This window comes from Ruditapes philippinarum, unplaced genomic scaffold (genome assembly GCF_026571515.1).
Source record: "Ruditapes philippinarum isolate M1 unplaced genomic scaffold, ASM2657151v2 ctg20_1_1_1_1, whole genome shotgun sequence".
NCBI lineage: Eukaryota > Metazoa > Mollusca > Bivalvia > Venerida > Veneridae > Ruditapes > Ruditapes philippinarum.
In genome coordinates, this window is record NW_026860204.1 from 300,350 (window position 1) to 320,242 (window position 19,893).

A 19,893-nucleotide genomic window follows, 5' to 3' on the forward strand; every position below is an offset into this window, starting at 1 on the left:
TATTTTTGTTTTCATAACAAGCCGCCATTTTGTATAAATATGGCATGCACAGCCTGTCTGTTCGTGTTTAAGTCGTACAGGAAGATGTGTTGGTTGAGGGTAATAGGTTTGCATTCCTGATTCATGAACATGGTTTCATTTGTACCAAAAGATATTATATATTATTAAATATCTTAAAATGGCAAGAATTTAAATTTGTAATTGACTAAAAAAGCAAATATTTGTATATTTGTTTTTATTTCTTAACATAGATTTTTCAAAACAAGTTAAGCCATAATTGACAAATATGAATAATAGTTTAACCTTATAATTTTATCAAGACATATAATCTAATTTGACTAAAAGAAAATTATATTTCCAAGATTAATTATATAATTTCATTTCTGCTTATAAACTATTATGATAGCTAAGGGAGTGCTACAGAATTGCGGAAGTCCTCCCGAGCTAACTTTATGTTCAGTGTTTTTTAATTAATTAATCTAAATTTAACTTTAATCACTTCCTTCAAACACATATTCATATAATTGAACTTTGCCTGTCATGTCGATGTCTCATTAAAAAAAAATCCGGAAGACAATTGACAAAAATAAGAAAACATTGCGTATTTGTTTTGTATTAAGCTTCTAGTTAAGATTGTTTGTTAACCGATCTAAGATTAAATCTTTAATGCCCTGCACGTCATGTAATCTCAGGCAACGCACGATCATCAAATACAACATAAAACATGAAGTGAATTTTGCAGATCTTGTAAGGATTTAAGAACACATAATCGAGGGGAAGACAATTGAAACTGTTAATTTAATGGGCTCGATGATAATTTTCAGGAAAAGATTCTTTCAGTTGTTATATACACTAATGTTGTTTCTTTTTTTGTTGTTGTTGTTTTTTTATTTTGTGGGTTTTTTTACAACAAACCAGTTATCTTGTATATTTTTTTATATAATAGCCTTTTGATCAATAATTAATTATTTATTTACAAGCAAACTATGAATTATTCTCCTATCATAATTATTTAACACATATGCTCTGGGATGAAAAAAAGAGTAGTTGTGTGCATTTCTCATATAGAGTTATTAACCGTGGAATAAAATATTGATGAAACTAAAAATAATAATATGTTTACCATACAATCGATAATTAAACTAATAATCACGTGCTCTGTTTTACTGCATACCGTTATAGCTGTGTAGGAGCACATTTGTCTCGGAGCACATTTGTCTCACGAAGTGTGACCGATGTGTTCGTAAACATTCATATATGCGAAAAATTGGAAATGAGACCGATGTGTTCGACACACAATAGAAAGGACACTCGAAGCACATTTGTCTCACATTTTTCCATAAAATTCTTAAAAGGTAATAATTATGCCCGTCCGTTTACTGGCAACCAGCCATTGTTCTGTGTTTTCTGTATTTATAAAACCGTTTTTAGGTCACTTCCGGTCAGTCAAAAACTTCCTGCCTCTGCATAGGAGTCATATATTAAATTAAAGAATATCCCTGTTCTGCATTTCTACAAGTGCAGCATCCAGAACCTAAACACATATGAAGCAAGTCTATTGTTATCGTTATCAATTGTGATACGTTTATTTTCAATGCTTAAAGTTTTATAAATGATTTATGGCACTAGAAATATTCTTAGCAAAAACAAGGTAGTATCTACGGTGGCATAAAGGGGACATACAATTTTCTTTTTTATTATGTGCGCACACGATAGCTTTTACGTGGCCACGCGATACTATTACGTGCGCACGCGATAGCTATGACTTGCGCACGCGGATATGTATTACGCATTTGGACACTGACCGGGATCCTCGCAAAGTTCGATGAATAGTTCGATGCCCCGTGTATATGTCGAACTTACAGCGGTTAGGGACAAGTGTTTTTTTTTTAATCAATCGGCCACGGAGGCCCTTAAATGATCTATGAAGACCATTACACACGTATTTTGAATTCATCAGAAATATATGTATGTAAAAATTGTCATTTTCCAAGAATTGCGGCTTTCAGATTCGCCATTGAAAAAGCACTTACAACATGTTTGAGTTCCTAAAATAATCCGGGTAATGCCATAATTACATAGTATGGAATATCGGACCACTCAGAATCGTGCGAGACGCGACATTCCGATGAGACACGAAGCGAGGCACGATATTGTTACACGAGATCTCGCAATGTCGAAGTATCCCCCGTACTACGAGAATTAAGAAATGAATAAATTTTTACTTCTTTAGATAGAGCAAGTATGAATTTATTAATATTCAAATAATGATTTCTGAGGAGGTTAGATGCTTGTAATCTAAAGAAATTCGCGATAAATGTGAAATAATGCGTCATAAAAGTAGCAAAATGTAAACAATGTAGTATTTTGACTTCAATACAAAATCTAAATCACTTCAAACTGTACAAACTGCAAAAAGAGCAGCAGATGAAAAATGCTTTAGGTAATTAGCCAATGAGTAACTTTTTGGGGCTATAAAAGTATACCAAAATACAAATGCTTTTAAGGAATACAAATAAAGGCATTTGTCAGGCATAATGGGCCTTTTAAGTGATTTTATGTAAGACTATAAAGGGAATACTGCTTAGCGGTATATGACCTGGAATCTATTTCTTGTCTCGCGTCGACGAACGGGATGCGAAACGAGACGCGAGATTTCGGCAAGATGCGAAACGAGTCACGATATTGTATCATTCAATATCAACCTATTACGGTGTTCCGTTTGGACATAAGTAACATTTTTGACTCCCTGAACAGCTATGTGCAACGGTACAAAGGTGAAATGAGATGGTACGATGATTAAAACACGATGACACGATGGTGAAATCACGATGATGCAATGACACGATAGAGAAAATAATATCGCGTTTTCATCATCATGCCATCGCAGTTTCATCATATCGTACCATCGTATTTTCGCCATCGTAACATCGTCTTCACCATAGTATCATCACGTTTTCATCATCGAACATTCGTTGTCTCACCATCGTACAGTCGCTGTTTCACGTTCGTACCATTATGTTTTTCATCAACGTAACATCGTGCCACCGCTCTGTCACCATTGTACCATCGTGAACGGGATTTAGTTTGTTTCAGGTGTACGCCTTTAGGGTAAGCCAATCAATTAATTGAATTAGAGATATTAGGATTAATAGTTCACTTTAGATTTTCATAAAGAAAGGCATAAGCAAACCTATTGATGATTACACTTGACATGAGGTAAAAACGGCGAACCTCGATTCTAAAAAAGAATTTCTGCCGTTGGAATAATGTGACAAAATTAATAATAATTCATAAAAAATGACATGAGACAAATGTGCTTACTTGTCTCTTAAAAACACATGAGACAAATGTGCTTTTTTGTCCCTTAAAAAACTTGATCGGAGCACATTTGTCACACAAATGAGTTTTTTGGGGTAGACAATTGAGGTCCCATTTGTCTCATGTGGGACAAATGCGACCGCATTGGTCTTACGTAAGACAAATGTGCTCCGAGACAAATGTGCTCCTACATAGCTGTGTTAAGAAATTACCATATAATGTTGCGAAACCTTTAAAAGCGTAAAAATGGTTATCTTTTAAGACAATAGTGGGTTTAACTTTAAACTTTCCTCTGCAAATTCATTTCAATTAGTAATATAAATTTACAAGTAAAATACATCGTTACATCATAAAAGTAACTGAACATTAAACACAATCTGTGCATGCTAATTAGTGTAACAAATCTGCAATTGATTTTACTCATTAAGTACATTCTGGCTCGTTATATAGTTTAGCAAATCTGAAAATAATTACATTAAATGATTTCGTGCTATATTTAATTATTTGGATTGCGTTACATAACATATTAAAAGCTAACTTATAGTGCTAGAATCGTATTTCAGTTCTCAACAATTATCTACAAACCCCGCATCAACAGTCATTAAACAAGCATAATGAAAATTAATGTGAAATGTGTTAATTGCACTTAAAATCTGTTCAAAAGAATTTCGTTATTTTGAAATTTTGAATCTCCAGAATCACTAGTTTTATGTTTTTGTTGTTGTTGTTCCTGTGGTGTTGTTGTTGTTGTTGTTGTTTTGTGTGTGTTTTTTTGTTCTTTTTTTTTTTGGTTGTTTTTTCTTTTGAATCTCCAGAATCACTAGTTTTATGCTTTTGTTGTTGTTCTTCCTGTGTTGTTGTTGTTGTTTTGTGTGTGTTTTTTGTTGTTGTTTTTTTGTTGTTTTTTTTGGTTGTTTTTTCTTTTTTCACTTTGAGCACTTTTTGTTAAAATATACACTGTCAAACAAGGTTATATTCATAGTATGATATTTCATTTCATTAAAACATATTTATTTTTATTAACATATATAACAACTTAAACATTGTCAAGGGCAAGTCGTTGTTTCCTTGACTAATTGCTCAGTACTGGTTGTTTCCAGGAACGGGTTCGAATATGTGTCTATAAGCTTGTAGCTTCGTACACAATCGAGCTAAATAAATTCTGTATAAACAAAAGATTGTATATTACATTTTACAAGTTAAATTTCTTGTCTTAAACATTAATAGATTTTCAAGAATCAATTTCACACGCGACGTTTATAATTGACATGGTAAATTTTGACAGACGGTGAAAAGAGATTGATGTTTGTCGATGAACAGACAATTACGTTTAAGGACATATTAACATGAAATGTTGTTAAACCAATTTCAACCGTTTAAATTGAATTTGTAAAGCATCGCATAATTAAACGAAGCTTGTATGGCAACAAGTTTTTATTCTTTAATCTAAAATTTAAGAAGCAATTTAATTTCGATAACAAAATACAGTCTCAAAATTGTTTTGTAAAGTTTTGACAATTTTACGATGAATATATGCGCATGAATCACTTCCGATTTTGCACTACATTTACTCTTTTATATATAAAATGAAACATAAAATTGGCGTTGAATACGTTAAAGCGAGACTTGAAAATATCCCTGAATATTAAACATAAAAATAACACTTCAATACATTTTCAGCAAAATAACTACAGAAATGCGTTTATTTTGTAAATCTGATTTTTGGTTGTTTTATTTTTCTTAACCCGGTGATACGGAGGGTGGCCGTAAGTTTGCATATACCGCCACGGCCTTTCATAATACAATGTACAAACTAAATCAAACTAATTCTTCAATAATATTATGGTTGCCGTCTTATGACAATATTCAAGGTTTCAATTTTTATTCTATGCTATATTCATTTTGTTATTATTTTATTACACAAAGTTTTCTTTGAAGCTGTACATAGCGTTTCATTCTAGAAATGCCGATAAAGTGAATTGCTACAAATGGAATTTGTAAACAAGTATTGTGCTAGCACTTGGCATATAGATAAAGTAATTACATATAAGTCTGGCCATCTCCAGGAGTTTCAGACACCGTTATTTGAGCCACGTCACGACAAAACCAACACAATGGGTTTGCGACCAGCATGGATCCAGACCAGCCTGCTCATCCGCACAGTCTGTTCGCTTACAAACACTATAACAAGTATAAAAACCGATAGCGAACAGCATGGATCCTGATCAGACTGCGCGGATGCTCAGGCTGGTCTGGATACATGCTGGTCGCAAACCCATTATGTTGGTTTTTGTCATGACACGGCTCATTTCAATTTGGGAATAAATAGGAAACCGGAAAAGCTTTTCTCTGTGCTAAGTATATTGTCGCCTTTCACTTAAGTAAAACGACAAATAACCGATATAAGAAAATCTCAGTAGATATCGAAGGAAGTATAAATGTTTAACCACTACTGAAAGAGAAACAACAGTACCCCACCCTCCGCAATTCAGCTTTTTCGAAATCAGTCGTGTTTAACTACAAATATGTTAGGAAAAACAATCCTTAATCACCGTATTTCAACATGAGATACCATAGAATTGTTGCAATATTTACTTTTAGGTATTGCAGACCTATCATAATTTTGAAACGTTATGTACAACTAATCTTTGGTGACGAAATTGACGTATTATTGGATTCATTTCCACCTGAATTACAACAAAGATTAAAAGTGCAACAACAAAGACACATTAATTAGACCTTAAGTCCTACACAAGTGACATATTATTCAAACATTTAGTACTACACAAGTGACACATTATTTCAGCCTCAAGTACTACACAAGTGACACATTATTCAAACCTTAAGTACTTCACAAGTGACACATCAAGAACAACAAAAGTGACGCACCATTTACACTTTGAGTACACCATATTGGCGCATCATTCATACTTCAAGTATTACAACAGCTTCGCACTTTTTACACTTTTTAGTACAACACAATTTAGCACGTACACTTTTAGATACACCGAAATGTGGACAAGTATATAAAAATGATCACACATGTTCTTTCAAAAATGAAACTTCGATACAGCAAAAATACATAGAAAATATAATATAGGACATAAAAAACAACAGCTGAAAAATGGTGTGACTCAACATTCACACATTTTCGTTCAAAAATCATTTTACATTTGAAACTTCAATACAGCAAAAATACATAGAAAATATAATATACAATATATACATGTATGGAAAAACAGCATATGCATTTCAGGGTCTTTGCCACACTTGCATGAACACAACATTAAACAGATAATTTTACGCCAGATTCTCTTTTTACCCATTCCCAAGGGTTGCGTCAAGGTAACGTGTAGAGACAAGTGTTATCAAAGTGTAACTACAAAAAAGATCATAATTTGCCTTCATCAAAGTGCATACTTAAAAAAGGCAGCCGCACAGCCGCAATGATTGTTGGTGTAATCCTATTAAGAAATACTGCTGATAAAAAAATGCTTTTGGCTGAGGAAATATTTAATCGATCCATTGTTGAGATCATCTCATCATTTTCTGTACATAATGTAACTTTAGTCCCTTCTGTGGGATTGTAAAATATTTCTAATGCAGAGCTGACATCAATTGTTGAATCTTTGAAAATAAAAACGCAAAGAGATAACGTTTAGATGAAAACCATAACTATTCGATTGCCATTACAAATTATTTTCGTAATTATATTATAATAACTAAACACGCCATATAAATATGCTTTAATGAAACAAAGTTTTCAACAAAAAATGCTTTAAATAGTATTGTGTATTTTTTTAATTTTTAAAAAATAGTTTTGCTCTAGATACTATAGGTTAAACAGACTTAATGTTACTATTTTTTAAATCTCTTAACTAAACATGAAATATTGCATTTATATCGCTACCATTACTCCAATAATATACCAGCGTACATTATCCAGATAAAACATATATGAAACCTCAAGACGCTGATGGATGCATCAGCAAAATGTTATTTGCTATGTTTTTATATCTTTTGTACTTTATTTATTCTAAATGTGTTGAATGTAACACGGAATGCAAATCATGTGATGAGATATTCATATTTTCTCTCACCGTATTTACGATCAAGTAACTTTTTAACAACTAGAAAATCACTTTTAAAGTAGCAATAAAACGTCAAAGGGATACGGTAAAACATTCATCAATTTATGAGCTCGCATGAGCCTGATGGGAAAATGATTGCGCGCGTCTGCGCTACCGATTCGCCTATTCTGTTTCAATAAAGGTTTAAATCTTAAATTCATTATACTCTAGTGTTCAGCCGCTTTTATCCGCGTGAAGAAAAAACATAATGGCTTCCGTATCCGAGATACAGTTAATTCCCAATTAAGATTAGAACGGCAAATAGTATTAGGCCGTGAGTACATTATTATGTGTTTCACGGTCATTAATAATAATTATTTGCATTAAAAAAACGGGGAAAAGGAATAATGGAAAATTAAAAATAATTACAGCATTTGGTTTTCTCGATTCAAAGTTACAAATATTTTCTTTGTATACCAATGTATTCCTATACAGTTGATAAACAATTAAAATACAATTTAAGTTTCAGTTCGTGCACCTGTAGGTCACCGTTAGCTTAAGTTTGAGGGGTTTTGTATACGACAAGCAAGAATCACAACTATTAAATCCTACGTTATGTAGGAATACATATAAAATTTACATATATACATACATATATACATATAAAATTCTTCAGTTACTTTATGTCGTAAGGTTTGTCAATTGATTCTTTTTTGTAACTTAAAAACTTTTTCACATTTTTGTTCTCTGCAGATGAAAAAACGAAAAAATATAAATATCTTTATGATATTAAGAAATTATTTTTTGTGCAGCATGAAAAGTGAATGATTTGCATCTTTTTACGAAGCAAGCTTTGACACAATCTATTTAATCTCATAGACAGAATTTTCTAAATAAAGTATCGTTACTTTTTATTTTGGAAATGTATCTTAAAGGAACTCCACTGAGGTCCAAAACCTGAAAATATAAAAACAATGAATTTCTATGATAGATCAGCAAGAAAGATATGCAAATGATAAGTAAGAAATAATCAGAAATAAATTGAAAATCGTCTTCCTATGTTATTCTTTGCTAAATTGTAAAAAAAACGTTGCAACGCTTCTCATTTAAGGGTCATATTTTACATTTAGAACAACTATTCTGGGGAGAAAAAAAACGGAGTGAGCGAACGATCGGAAATTGCTCTCAAAAGCTTTTGGTCTAGAACTACATAAAATGGAACTTTAATCTAAAAAAAATATGTCCAGTTCTGTCATATAAAAAAATCACTTTGTAATATGCTTGAATGGGACAGTATAATTGAAGATGAAAAAAAATATAATCATTTTTCAAAAATTCTCATGTTCAAATTATCGATCTGTTGTGCCAAAACAAAAATATTTTTTCTTCAAGAAGCCCCCTTTGAAATGTTGTTATAACTCAATAATATCCATCAATTCAACGGCCTGTTATTATTTTTAGAGAAAAAATGTAAACCCAACAATAACATCTTGTATCCAAGTCTTATAATTTGATCTGTCTTAATACGTTTTGTTTTTCCATATAATACTGATCTTATCCGACGTTTTATCTAAAACAAACGCTCGTTTTTTATTTCCTCACGTCGTTTTTTGGATTATCTTATAATGAATAGGAGAACGTAAACATTACCCTCGTGGATTACAGAATGTGTCAAATGTTGAGAAAGATAAATTCGTTGGAAACTTAAGTGGAATAAAAGTGTGATGAACAAGTGTGAATCATTGAATCAGGCTAAGTGAAAAATGTTGAAGTATTCTTTACCGTGAGGGGTTTGTGTTTTGCCTTTTTATATTGTTTTGTTAACGTTTTAAGACTGGTAAGATATTTCATGGTACATATATATGTTTATCGGTTATAATAGAGGAAATTATTGCTCACTTCATCCATAACTTTTTACAAATTATACCTACAATCTATTAAAAACGGATTGATTAAAGATCCTGTAACTCAATATTTTTTATGTTTTTTATTACATAAATATGAAGCTCAAATGAAGATTTTAATATAATCTTGAATGTTTGAAAATTGTTTTAGAGGCATAATTATTATAAGGTATTCATATATATAATTTCACTCAAGTGTGGTATAAAACCTAAATTACAACATACAGGATCTTAAAGTGTTATTACATAATTGATTACAACATAAAATATCTTCAATTTATATAATAATAATAATAATAATAATAATAATATTATATTCATGCATCGGCATCATAACTAGGAAATAATTAAGCCGCGTCACGACAAAACCAACATAGTGCGTTTGGGACCAGCATTGATCCAGACCAGCCTGCGCATTCGCGCAGTCTGATCAGGATCCATGCTGTTCGCTATCAGTTTCTCTACTTGTTATAGAGTTGGTAAGCGAACAGCATGTATCCTGATCAGACTTCGCGGATGTGCAGGCTGGTCTGGATCCATGCTTGTCGCAAACCAAATAAGTTGGTTTTGTCGTGACGCTGCTCAACTATGTTCATTTTAACATACACCAAAAATGAATATAAAATATATCACACGTAACAGTATTTATAACGAATGCGTAATAATATTACGTGATTGTATGAAAATAAACAGACAAATTAAAAAACAAGAAATGATATATTAATTGCCATAAGAAAGTGTTTTTAATGACAAGAAAACGTGCAAAGCTTGATGTATATATCTTCAATCATTCATTTCTCATATACGTTTTCCGCCATAGACGGTGTTGGATTTGTGTAACAAAAGTTGACCTATCATTTTAAAAAGAAATGACCAAAAACGTGAAAAGCATATATATAAACCCTGCATGTATACGAAATCGTTAATTACTCACTTAAACTGTTCTGTAATATTTAATCGTATTCACTTACTAGATGTGTTGTAAATTTTGAAGTTTATTTATTAATAAATTTGCATTTCCAAGCACTTAACTTCTTAATAACTTCTTTAAATGGAAAGAAACTATTAAGCTTTTGCCCTGATTGATAGTTGTCAATCCGTATTTGTCCTATTAGCTAGAACATGTTCTCTTAGGCGTTGCAATATAATAACAAATATAAAATAATTGTAACAGGGTAATCTACATATAGTGCACACAGAATATTATTTTATTAGTATATTTCACCCTAAATAAGGCTGCAGAAAAGAAAAGGAAAAAAACTTTAAACTAGAACTCTTTGGTCAACACAAAAAAATAATCAACGTTTTTCTCCAACTAAACGCTATGTAATAACTCTTTGATGTATTTTATTAAACTCCTCTGCAGACGGTAAATGTAAATCTATATATAATTAGTTTGTTGATATGTAAATCGAGAAGTGATATATTCATGCTTATAAATATGCAAATCTGGTAACAGATATCAATACGCGTGTCTTGACGCTACCGAGAACGACAAATGGAAATATATAATATGTTTCACCAAGACGCAGTAAGCGAGAAAAGATGCAATTGTATGAAACTTAAAGCTACAAGTCATAAATGGACTTGTCCATACTTCCATCTGGACAAAACCATTTATGATTTTTAAGGGACCCGAAATGTTTAAAATGTAGGTTTATTGTCAAATAACAAGGGGATACTAAAATGCCGCCCCCAGGATTTGAATTAAACAGTATTGTTTCAAATGTCGACTGCTTTTGTTTAACGATTACAATTCTATTTACTCAAGGGCCAAAGATGTATTGTCTTTTCATTAAAAATTCACACAGATTTCTTAATGGATTCTAATAAAGACATGCATTTTTTCCACATTTACTGGTGCTATGTCGCCTTTAAAAAAGTCAGATGTAAAGTATTTCCTTTTTGATTATGTTTTATTCTCCGAACAACAAATGGTAATTATCAAATAAAATATTGTAATATGACACTCATGATTCCCCATATTAGTTTTTCGTTGTGTTTCGTTCCCTCATCGGTGCTTTTGTACTTTGTTCCTGCACCGGTGTTCACCCATTGATGCCTCTTTGTGATATGTTCCCCCATCAGGGACTCGTTGTGCTTCGTACCACCATCGGTGTCTCGTTATACTATTTATCCACACCGGTGCCCCGTTGTGTATCAGAGTACCGTTGTTCTTTATCCCCCAATCGGCGCCCCGTTTTTCTCTTTTGACTCACCAGAATCTCGTTTTGCTTTGTTCCCCCGCCGGTGCCTCGTTGTGCTCCGTTTGAACTTGTGGTGGAAATGCGCTTGTCAAATCCCTCAAGAGCATGACAAGTTAAGCTTCCATTAATATTGCTTATAACTGTCGTCAGAAAAACGTCACCTCTGATAAGTTTGTTCGCATGGTATGAAGACAAAATAAAGAATCTTGTCTATCAGTATTTGTGCGAAAAACGTATATATCATAAGCTTATACGAATTCATTTTAGTTCGATTGTGTTGGAATTTATAAGCTTATTGAAAACACTCTCGAATACTTTTCTGGAGCAAACTGGTACTAAGCAATGAGTGTAAAGTTTCTTGCTCACGGAAACAATTTTTGAACTGACCTTTATTTAAAAGACCATTACGACACAGAAAAACTTTCTTTTTTCTCAAAAGCTTGTAAAATTTGATGCCTGTTAAAGTTTCCAAAAAGAACTCATTGGACAATTACCTGAATTATATTTAGCCTGAGTTTCTTAGTCAAAATACCTATTTTGTCTACATTTTGCTGCTTTTGTGACAAATAATAATGTCATACTATTTCATCAGATGATAAGTATCTTACACTTGCACTACAACTATTATTTAAATATTATAAAACATATGTTTTCCCTTTCTCATGTAGGCAAAAATATTTGTTATTAGATTAAAGAGTCTTTGTTTCATAGACAACGTTTAAAATTTATCATTTCATATATCCTTAAATGATCATTGAAATTTCTTCATGAATCACTCTTCCGAGTCGTTTGATATTTTTTCTTTACATGACCATATAATTTAGCTTTGTTATATATTGTAGTTCACACCTGAATTATTTATTTCATATAGCGCTTGTCGAGATGTGTTAAATATGGATTCAGATTGCTTATTATTAAAATGTTTCTAGATTTTAGTCTTTATTCTTTATTTGTTATTATATCAACCGTATTGAAAGAAAGACTATAGTTATTGTTATAATATCGACCGTATTGAAATGTAATAAAGGCATTCTATAGTCATTGTTATAACCAAAGACCAAAAAAGATTTGCTATGTCATCCAACCACTTAATTATGCGCGAGCGTCTTCATTATTATCCATTCCTTCTTATTAGAAAGAGTTAAACTAGTATAATAATGTGGTATCAACTTCTCTTCTTTCACTATCTTCTGCCATATGATACTGAGTCAGAACATTATTACCTTTATTACTCAGATCCAAAATGTTTTGTAAAAGGTAATTTATTCACTTTATCATTGTTATGGACATACAAATGTATATGAACAATAATAAGACATTTTATTTGTAAACGTCTTTATTATTTGGAATTGTTTGCTTTTAGTGCTGCTTCTTTTGCATCACTTTTATCTTCTAGGAGATTTTGCTACTTTTAACTTCAATTCCTCAGATACCTTTCTCTTGGTTACTTTAAAATCAAAGCGCAGCAGGTTTTCCGTTTTGAATGCACAGGTTTAGCTTTATGACATTAATAATTAATATTATGTTTTTTTGTTGTTGTTGTTGTTGTTTTTTTGTTTTTTTTTTTTTTTTTTGGGGGGGGGGGTTGGGGGATGGCAGTTTCCTGGATGCTTCAAAAATTTGTTCAAAAGAATTATTTTACTCAATGTCAAAATAATTCTAATGCTGGTTATGAATATTCATTTTTCCTATTTTGGAAAAAAATGACAAAGGCGACATAGTTTTTCTTTTCTTTTAACATGTTGATGAAAGTCTATTTCGTCTTACAAGTAAACGGTGTGCTTTGTCACACTGTACAGACTAATGTCAAAATGATGAAGGACACAATAGAATGATGGTAGAACATTCTAAGATTTGTTGAAATTGTTGTTTGCGTGTGAACTAATGTATTGCATAAAACATTTACATTTTTAGTGCACTTTAAATATTATTTCAAGTGGAGTTCAATGACATTGTATCATATTTTCATTCCAGCAAATTATAGTTATCAGATGATTAAAATAAATTGTTTTGCAATTAGTCATTTTTTAAAATTCTTATTGGTTTCTATAGCAACACAGATATCAAGAATAGTTTAAATTAATGTAAGATGATACGAACTGTTGACATTCTGTTTCAATTTATTATATTCGACGCCGTTACTGCGTTTACTGACCTTTACCGTGTTCGTGCGCCGTAAAACCAAACAGACAAACATCATAACAGAATATCAGCCGCGTCATGACAAAACCAACATAATGCGTTTGCGACCAGCATGGATCCAGACCAGCCTGCGCAGTCTGTTCAGGATCCATGCTGTTCGCTTACCAACTCTATTACAAGTAGAGAAACTGATAGTGAACAGCATGGATCCTGATCAGACTGCGCGGATGCGCAGGCTGGTCTGGATCCATGCTGGTCGCAAATGCACTATGTTGGTTTTTTCGTGGCGCGGCTCATATAGTATTATATCAAATATCTTAATTCTCTTGTAATTCTACTCAAAGAATGGTTATTTACAATGTAATGTTTATCTTTTATGTTGAAATATATGTAATTGTACACAGACGAGACTATAATAAATAAATAAATACAAAATAACATCACGAATGTAGAATATAAGCAAGTATGAACAAATATTCTCTCACGTTCGGCAGTAATTAAGTTACTTTATTGTGATAGAAATCGGTTACAATACATACATTTGGGATTTGGTTTTCAATCTATTGTTTCGTATCAGTTCAGTCGAAAGGTGGCGGCTCTTCACCTTTGTGAATTGTATAATTTCTTCTTCATCACATCTTCTCCGTTCTAATCGGATTGATCCTTTATTCTGTTACATATTACGGTTTAAAATTCTAATGCTTATGGGAAATAAATGAACAAGTAACTGTGACATGCGTTGGTTTACTCCAAGTGTGAATTCTTGATATACTATTCCGTCTTAATTCCGTTGCAGGCTGGGAAAATTGTCGTTTGCTGCTTTAAAATGTCGTCTGCCTGAATTTTAAATTTATATATATTTTTCGCGAAATAATTAAGAAACAGGATGCATGTCAATCAGTTTGGTACTCTGACAATACACCGAGATGGATCATTTCATGTTAAATGTTGAATTCTGTTTAAGCCGGTGCTAGAGGGGGGGTGGACGTAAGCTTGCAGTTTCCTGTCTAGAATGGTACCAAGTTATTTGCAAAAAATTATTATTATCGAGCAAATGAGACTAGGGATTACAATTTACACATCATTTCAGTTCTAAATTAAAGTTTGGAAATGTCAATGCTGTCATAAAAAGAGAGAAATTGAATTTTGGCGAAAGGTCTGCTTTGTTTTAGTTTAAATGTGTCTAAAGCTTGAACATGGGAATGCTCCACAGTTAGAAACATATTTAAGAAAATCCCTTAATTGGTTGCAAAAATAAATAATTTGTTTGTCAACAAAACCCCAAAGAGAGAAAATTGAATTGTTGGTTTCGAGAAAGACATGATTTGATTTTAGCCAGAACTAGTAATGTATTCATAGTATTGATAAAGTTATGTTTTAAAACTAAATAGATCTGTCAGATAAGAGAGTGATGCAACTCATGATACAAATACAAGAATTTTTTTTTAGTCGTATGTAATTGAATTTGCGTGTTAAAAGCCTGTAGTCGACATATTTCTGCCATTGCGATTACAACAAAGTTGTCGCAATATTACAATAATTACAATGTCGTGGTAAAATTACGAAAGCATCAATGTCGTTGTAAAGTTCCAAAGCAACAATGTCTGCTGTAAAATTACAATAAAATAATGACGCCGCAAAATTACAATTACAACATTGACGCCGCAAAATCTCAGTTACAGCAATGTCGCTGCAAAATTACAATTGCAACAATGTCGCTGCAAATTTACAATTGAGACAATGGCTGTCGCTAAATAGCAATGGCAACATAACAACAATGACTGTCGCTTAATTAAATGAAACATTATTTTGTTTGCTTGATTACAACAATGGCTGACGCTTATCTACCGATTGAACAATGGTTGCTGCGTAATAAAGACAATGGCTGCCGCTTTATTACAAAGTGAACATTTGTTGCTGCTTTATAACAACAACTGCTGTCGTTTATTTTCAAGCGGAACAATGTTTTGTTGCTTAATTATAACAATGGCTATCGCTTGATTACAAATGGAATAATGGTTACTGCTTAATTACAAGAAAACAAGAATTTCACAGAACGTTTTCATGGAGGGATTATAAATGGATCAGTGCCGATTAGTTTGAGTGATGTTCCTCGCATACTTAGTTTAGCTTTCTATTACATTTATCATGCAAAGGAAAATTTCTTACAGTTGTGACAAAGGAATAAATTTTTGAACAGCTAAAATTGAGAAGATATTTTCTCTGCTTGGTGACAATTTTTGTGGGCAATACTAAATCATCCTAATGTATCGTTTGGCGTCTTTTTTGTTGTTCTTATCATTATAAGTAAATGCTGGAAATATTTTATAAATTTGTCCAAGCTCCCAGACGTTGTGTGTAAAGAAATCATTTTTAACAATATGATAGCGTCTTCGGGGATATGGGAATGTATTTATCTAGTTATCTGCTTCTATAATGATAGGGGAATTGATTGAATTCTCGCGAGATTACGTTCGTCGTTGTCTGATTCTTTATAAAATAAACTCTAAATGTTATTATAATACTTTGCCTCTACCTTTTTTGCGTTGTGAAAAAGAAAATGCCATTATTATAGTTTGCAATACATTGTCAATGAAAAAAGAACAAGAATGTTGGTATTGATCCAGACTGCCAATTATCGTAATAGTTGTGAATTGATTAGTTTTTTTGTAAACTGAGGTATTGTAGTACTGTTGCGCTTACAGGAATAAAGAGCACTGTCTCTAGCATATCAAGCTTTTTTAAGTTTTAGTACTTTTTTATTTAGCATATCAAGCTTTTTTATAAAAAAAAATACGTACTTTTTTCTTTTGTTTTTAGGGAGCACTACTAAATTAAATGTGAAGTGGCCTAAAATAAGAGATTTTGATATTCTTACATAGACCATAAAAATAGAAAAAAAAATGATAACGAATTAGCCGGAGTGCATTAATTCGAAATTCGAGTTAAGCTAATTTTAGCCTGGATTTAAGTTTTGTGCTTATTTTTCACAATAAATTAATGTTTATATTTCTTTCGATACATATCGATTTAACTGATCCGACGCGATATATATCTAATTCGACACCGGCGAAAATGTTCGATTCTTACCGAGCCAATTTATCTGGTTCGACACGAGCCAATATATCTGCTTTGACACGAGCCAGATTATTATGCCCCCTTTTGAAAAAAAGGGGGTATATTGCTTTGCACTTGTCGGTCCGTCGGTCCGTCGGTCCGTCGGTCCGTCGGTCCGTAGACCAAATGGTTTCCGAGTGATAACTAAAGAACCCTTAGGCCTAGGAACTTCAAACTTGGTATGGTGATTGGTCATGACAAGTAGATGACCCCTATTGATTTTGGGGTCAAGGGGTCAAAGGTCAAGGTCACATTGACCTTGTAAGCAAAAACAGTTTCCGATCAATAACTAAAGAACCTTAAGGCCTAGGAACTTCAAACTTGGTATGGTGATTTGTCATGATCAGTAGATGACCCCTATTGATTTTGGGGTCAAGGGGTCAAAGGTCAAGGTCACATTGACCTTGTAAGCAAAAACCGTTTCCGATCAATAACTAAAGAACCTTAAGGCCTAGGAACTTCAAAGTTGGTATGGTGATTGGTCATGATCAGTAGATGACCCCTATTGATTTTGGGGTCAAGGGGTCAAAGGTCAAGGTCACATTGACCTTGTAAGCAAAAATGGTTTCCGATCAATAAGTAAAGAACCCTAAGGCCTAGGAACTTCAAACTTGTATGGTGATTGTCATGATCAGTAGATGACCCCTAACGATTTTGGGGTCAAGGGGTCAAAGGTCAAGGTCACATTGACCTCTTGGGTAAAAACGGTTTCCGATCAATAACAAAAGAACCCTTAGGCCTAGGAACTTCAAACTTGGTATGGTGATTGGTTATGACCAGCAGATGACCCCTATTGATTTTGGGGTTAAGTGGTCAAAGGTCAAGGTCACATTGACCTTGTAGGTAAAAAACGGTTTCCGATCAATAACGAAAGAACCCTTAGGCCTAGGGACTTCAAACTTGATATGGTGATTGGTCATGATCAGTAGATGACCCCTATTGATTTTGGAGTTAAGGGGTTTAAAGGTCAAGGTCACATTGACCTTGTAGGTAAAAACGGTTTCCGATCAATAACGAAAGAACCCTTAGGCCTAGGGACTACAAACTTGATATGGTGATTGGTCATGATCAGTAGATGACCCTTATTGATTTTGGGGTCAAGGGGTCAAAGGTCAAGGTCACATTGACCTCTTAGATAAAAAACAGTTTCGGATCAATAACTAAAGAACCCTTAGGCCTAGGAACTTCAAACTTGGTATGGTGATTGGTCATGATCAGTAGATGACCCCTATTGATTTTGGGGTCAAGGGGTCAAAGGTCAAGGTCACATTGACCTCTTAGGTAAAAGCAGTTTCCGATCAATAACTAAAGAACCCTTAGGCCTAGGAACTTCAAACTTGGTATGGTGATTGGTCATGACCAGCAGATGACCCCTACTGATTTTTGGGGTTAAGGGTCAAAGGGAAAGGTCACATTGACCTTGTAGGTAAAAATGCTTTCCGATCAATAACTTAAGAACCCTTAGGCCTAGGAACTTCAAACTTGGTATGGTGATTGGTCATGACCAGCAGATGACCTATTGTTTTTAGGGTCAAGGGGTCAAAGGTCATGTAACATTGACCTTGTAGGTTAAAACGGTTTCTGATCAATTAACTAAAAACGCTTAGGCGTAGGAACTTCAAACTTTGTATGATGATTGGTGGTGACCAGCAGATGACCCCTATTGAGTTTTGGGTCAAGGGGTCAAAGGTCAAGGTCACATCGACCTTGTAAGCAAAAATGGTTTCCGATCAATAAGTAAAGAACCCTAAGGCCTAGGAACTTCAAACTTGGTATGGTGATTGGTCATGATCAGTAGATGACCCCTAACGATTTTGGGATCAAGGGGTCAAAGGTCAAGGTCCCATTGACCTTGTAAGTAAAAACGGTTTCTGATCAATAACTAAAGAACACTCGGGCCTAGGAACTTCAAACTTGGCATAGTGATTGGTCATGATCAGCAGATGACCCCTATTGATTTTGGGGTCAAAGGTCAAGGTCACATTGACCTTGTATGTTAAAACGGTTTCGGATCAATAATAAAAGAACCCTTAGGCCTAGGAACTTCAAACTTGGCATGGTGATTAGTCATGACCAGCAAATGACCCCTATTGATTTTGGGGTCAAGGGGTCAAAGGTCAAGGTCACATTGACCTTGTAAGTAAAAACGGTTTCTGATCAATTAAGTAAAAACGCTTAGGCCTAGGAACTTCAAACTTTTTATGATGATTTGTCTTGACCAGCAGATGACCCCTATTGAGTTTTGGGTCAAGGGGTCAAAGGTCAAGGTCATGACCAGTAGATACTTGATAACCCTTATTAATTGTTTGATCACTGGGTCAGAAGTCATGCATAATTACCTTATCACATGAATAATTGGCTGCTGATAGGGGGCATACATGTTTTACAAACATATCTTGTTAAATTTAATACGAACTAATATAACTGGTTTTAAACGAGCCGATATAAAAACTGATTCGATACGAAGCAGTATATCTGTTTAAGTACGACATGTACGAGTCAATTTGTCAGATTTGATACGTTCCAATATAATTTTGGTTTGATTCGAGCCAATATATTCTATTCGATACGAGCCAATATATCTGATTTGATACGAGACCATGAAAACATAATATGATGATAAAACAAAACCTCAGAAATGTTGATTCTTCTAACATTAACTGCCAGCTGTTCATAGGGAATAAATTGGTAATTAACTGTAACATATTGGACAACCAATTGCCGATTAAGTGTGTTGACTTTTATCTTAATTGCCATGCAAATAGCTCAGGCTAATATTTATGCCGCATTACTGGAAGTTTTTATTTTATATCCAGACATTTTGAGAACGCATCTACATCTATATTCAGGAAATAAACAACTTGATTGTAATCTGTACACGAGGGAATGAAACAAAAGTGACAAAAATTATATTGTTGTTGCCTAGACACATGTTAATGAAACTTTACCCATGTTACATATAATATACCAATGTAACATGCCATATACTCATGTTACAGGCACAATACCCATATTACAGACACTTTATTCACGTAATAGACACTATACCAATGTTACAGACAATATACTAGTGTAACAGACACTATGCCTATGTTATAGACACATAACTCATGTAACAGGCACTATAACCAT

General features: G+C 33.3%; 1 protein-coding gene and 1 long non-coding RNA gene across 2 annotated transcripts in view; both read left to right on the top strand.

Moving 5' to 3' along the window:
- The window catches only part of LOC132759222 (atrial natriuretic peptide receptor 1-like), a 237,583-nt gene that overhangs the window by 73,230 nt on the left and 144,460 nt on the right, over window positions 1-19,893 (top strand). The window lies entirely within an intron of this gene.
- Window positions 17,397-18,923, top strand: LOC132759224 (uncharacterized). Its single transcript, XR_009629683.1, has 2 exons — window positions 17,397-17,580; window positions 17,728-18,923. It is a non-coding gene; the product is annotated as an uncharacterized LOC132759224 (long non-coding RNA).